This window comes from Peromyscus maniculatus, chromosome 1 (assembly GCF_049852395.1).
Source record: "Peromyscus maniculatus bairdii isolate BWxNUB_F1_BW_parent chromosome 1, HU_Pman_BW_mat_3.1, whole genome shotgun sequence".
Classification (NCBI taxonomy): domain Eukaryota; kingdom Metazoa; phylum Chordata; class Mammalia; order Rodentia; family Cricetidae; genus Peromyscus; species Peromyscus maniculatus.
In genome coordinates this window covers 13,947,640-13,951,172 of record NC_134852.1, presented here as the reverse complement: position 1 = coordinate 13,951,172, position 3,533 = coordinate 13,947,640, and the positions used below count along the sequence as shown (strand labels likewise).

The 3,533-nt window shown below is 39.1% G+C and overlaps 1 pseudogene; it reads left to right on the top strand.

The window, feature by feature from the left end:
* The first annotated feature begins 2,355 nt into the window (after window positions 1–2,355).
* On the top strand, window positions 2,356–3,268 carry LOC102905334 (vomeronasal type-1 receptor 4-like; annotated as a pseudogene).
* The last annotated feature ends 265 nt before the right edge of the window (window positions 3,269–3,533 follow it).

The window sequence follows — 3,533 nt, the reverse complement described above, 5'->3', positions numbered from 1 at the left end:
TAAAATTTCTTAAATTAAAAAAACGCATCTTTGACTTGAACTTGATTTTTGTGTATGATGATAGATATGGATCTATTTGTAACCTTTTTCATACTCACATCCATTTACATGAGCACCATTTGTTGAAGATGCTTTCTTTTTTTCCACTGTATAATTTTGGCTTCTTTATCAAAAATCAGGTGTCCATAGGTGTGTGGATTTACATATGAGTCTTTGATTTCATTGAATGAACTTTCTGTTTTTATGTCAGTATGATGTGGTTTTTATTACTATATTCCTGTAGTAGAGCTTGAAATCAGGCATGATGATACATTTTATTGTACACTATTGTTTTAGCTTTCCTGGGTTTTTTGGTTTTCCATATGTAGTCAAGTATTGCTTGCTCACTTGAGGGCTGTGAGGAATTGTGTAGAAATTTTAATCGAGATTCCATTGACTCTGTAGATAGCTTTTGGTACAATGGCCCTTTTTACTATGTTAATCTTACCAATCCATGAGCATGTGAGATCTTCCTATCTTCTGATATCTTCTCCAATTTTTTTCTTCAAAAACTTGACGTTCTTGTCATATAGGTCTTTCACTTGCTTGGTTAGAGTTACACCAAGTTATTTTATTATTTGTGGCTATTGTGAAGGGTGTTGTTTCCTTGATTTCTTTCTTAGCATGTTTATCATTTTGATATAGGAGGGTTTATTGGAGTTTTTCTTGTATTCAGTCATTTCACTAAAGATGTTTATCTGCTGAAGGAGTTCTGTGATAGAAATTTTAGGGCTGCTTCTGTATATTAGGATATATGTGTATAAATCAGGGTTCATATTTGTGATCAGAAAACTGGTTACTTTTTTGAAATATTTTGTATTCTATCACTTTGATGATCTGTATAAAATTTTCACAAAAGCTGATGGGTTCTTTTTTGGCCACTTACTTTACTTACATGATTTTGTGAATTACAAGTTTGAATTCTTGTCATTTTAAAGATGTAGTAATTTTACTTTATGCATCTAGTGTTATAACTGCCTGTATGTCTGGCACCACATTGGTGCAGTGCCACAAAAACCATGAGAGGGCATTCAACTTGGGGAACTGATGTTACAGGTGTTATGAACAACCATGTGAGTGCTGGATTTTAACATGAGTCTTCTTGAGACCCATCTCTCCAACCTCCAGTTTGTAATTACTAACACATTTGGTCCCCAGGGACCAAAGCATTTCATTTATTCATCAATTTCTGTATCTTAACTATTTTTATAAGGAAGCAGAAACTGGAGATATGGAGATGCTGGTAGTCAGCTCCAGCTTCCTGTAGCCACGCTCAAAATTTGTGGATACACCATCACTGTAGATGTAACCAACCATCTTATTAAATAAGAAACACAGAACCAATGTAAAAGAGAAAGCCTAGAGGTCATGGCTCAGAGATAAAATCTTACCCTTCCTCCTGCGAGCTCCTAGCTTCCCGAAAGAGACCTATTTCCTGTCTGTCCATCTTTTCATAGTCTTTTGTTCTGCCTTCTCATTGGTTGTAAACCCAAACACGTGACTGCCTCGTCATTGTCTGTATGTACAGTCCCCCAGGTCTTAATGGCATATGTCTCCAATGCTGGCTGTATCCCTGAACACACAGAGATCTATGGGATTAAAGGCGTGCACCACCACTGCCACACTCTGTCTATGGCTCTAATAGCTCTGACCCCGGGCAACTTTATTTATTAACATACAATTAAAATCACATTTCAGTACAATTAGAATACCACCACACATCACAGTTAAACCGTTTGCAGAGACAGATTCTTTTGAAACTCATGTATTTGAATCAAGTCTTTGAAAGCTCTTGTTTAGTCTGCAACTTACTTCATACATAGTTTTCCAGAGGAACAGTCTCCATCCATCAGCTAAAAATCAGCCATCCTATACATAGATGTCACATTAAATGTTATTTTCAGATAAGTGCTAACCTGTGAAACAGACATTTCCTTGGGATGAAGAAATCATTGCGTTAAGAGGAAAGTTTCTGCATTGAAAGGATGCAAAGATGTGTTTCTATGTTCAGTGTTCATATATTAATATGTACTACTGTGTTATCATGGGTGTGATGTTGACCAAGAAAGATATAGCTGTAACACTAACACCTTTCCATCATGAGGTGAGAGAAAGTACATGAAGTACAAAATAATTGTCTGAGTTGTCTATGCAGTGTTCTCCAGGACAAGCTCCTGTACTGTGATACCATAGTGTCTTCCTTCATAGAAGAAGTAAAGACTCAAACCATTCATTATGCTCAGACCATTGAGAAGTGTTTTGAATGCTGCAGTGTTCCTCATGGTCATCACTCCAGTCTGCACAGATGTCCTCTCCATGACTTCTCAGAGTAAAGCTCTAAAAACCTCTGAGGAATTGACTCTCCACATGTTTGTTCTTTTCCAAGTTAGGATTGGGACCGTGGCCAACATTTTTCTGTTTGTCCATAATTTCTCTCCCATGTTTACTGGCTCTCGACTGAGGCCAACACAGGTCATTGTCACCAACTTGGCCTTGACCAATGCCTTCCTTCTCCTTGTCACTGCATTTCCAAGCAACATCATGGTTTTTGTTCCTTGGAGTCCTCCAAGTAACCTTTGATGTAAAATTGTGTTCTTCATTCGCCTGGTGGCTTGAAGCACAAACATGTGCTCCACCTGTGCCCTGAGCATCCACCAGTTTGTCACTCTTGTTCCTGGTCACTGGGGTAGGCTGATGCTCCGAGGAAGACCCCCTGATGCCCTGAGTTATTCTTGTTACAGTTGTTAGTTGTTCAGTGTCTTAAATAACGTCTACATTCCAATCAAAGTCAGTGGTCCACAGAGCACAGGCAATGGCACTAACAATAACAGCAAGTTTCTCTGTTCCACATCTGGATTCAGTGTAGGCATTGTCTTCTTGCGTTTTTCCCATGATGCCACATTCATCAGCATCATGATCTGGACCAGTGTCTCCATGGTGATTCTCCTCCATAGGCATCACCAACGAACACTGCCTCACTTCCAATCAGAACCGCAGAGGCCATGCTGAGACCAGAGCAGCCCACACCATCCTCATGCTGGTGGTCACATTTGTTGCCCTGTACCTCCTAAATTTTATTTGTATCATCTTTCACACTATTTTAACAGACTGGGGTCTCTTGTTGAGGCATGTAGATGAAGCTTTGACTGCAGGCTTCCCCACTATTTCTCCCTTCCTGTTGATCTTTAGGGATCCTAAGGATCCCTGTTCTGTGCTCTTCAACTGCTGAAAACCACAGTCAAAAGGCCAAACACAGAAAACAGCTTTACCAACAGCCATAAACACTCTATAGTAAATAATGGTTTGGAAATGCTGTCTTTACAAAAGGGATATTGTGACTCACTACAGGCATCTCAGTACTGGGAAAGTTAATCCAGGAGAAATGCAATATAATTAATGGTATATCCCAGAGCTATGGAGTGAGATACTGTACCACCTCTGATACAGAGCCACAGTTCCATATATCTAGCTTTTCATGTGAAGAGTTTATACAA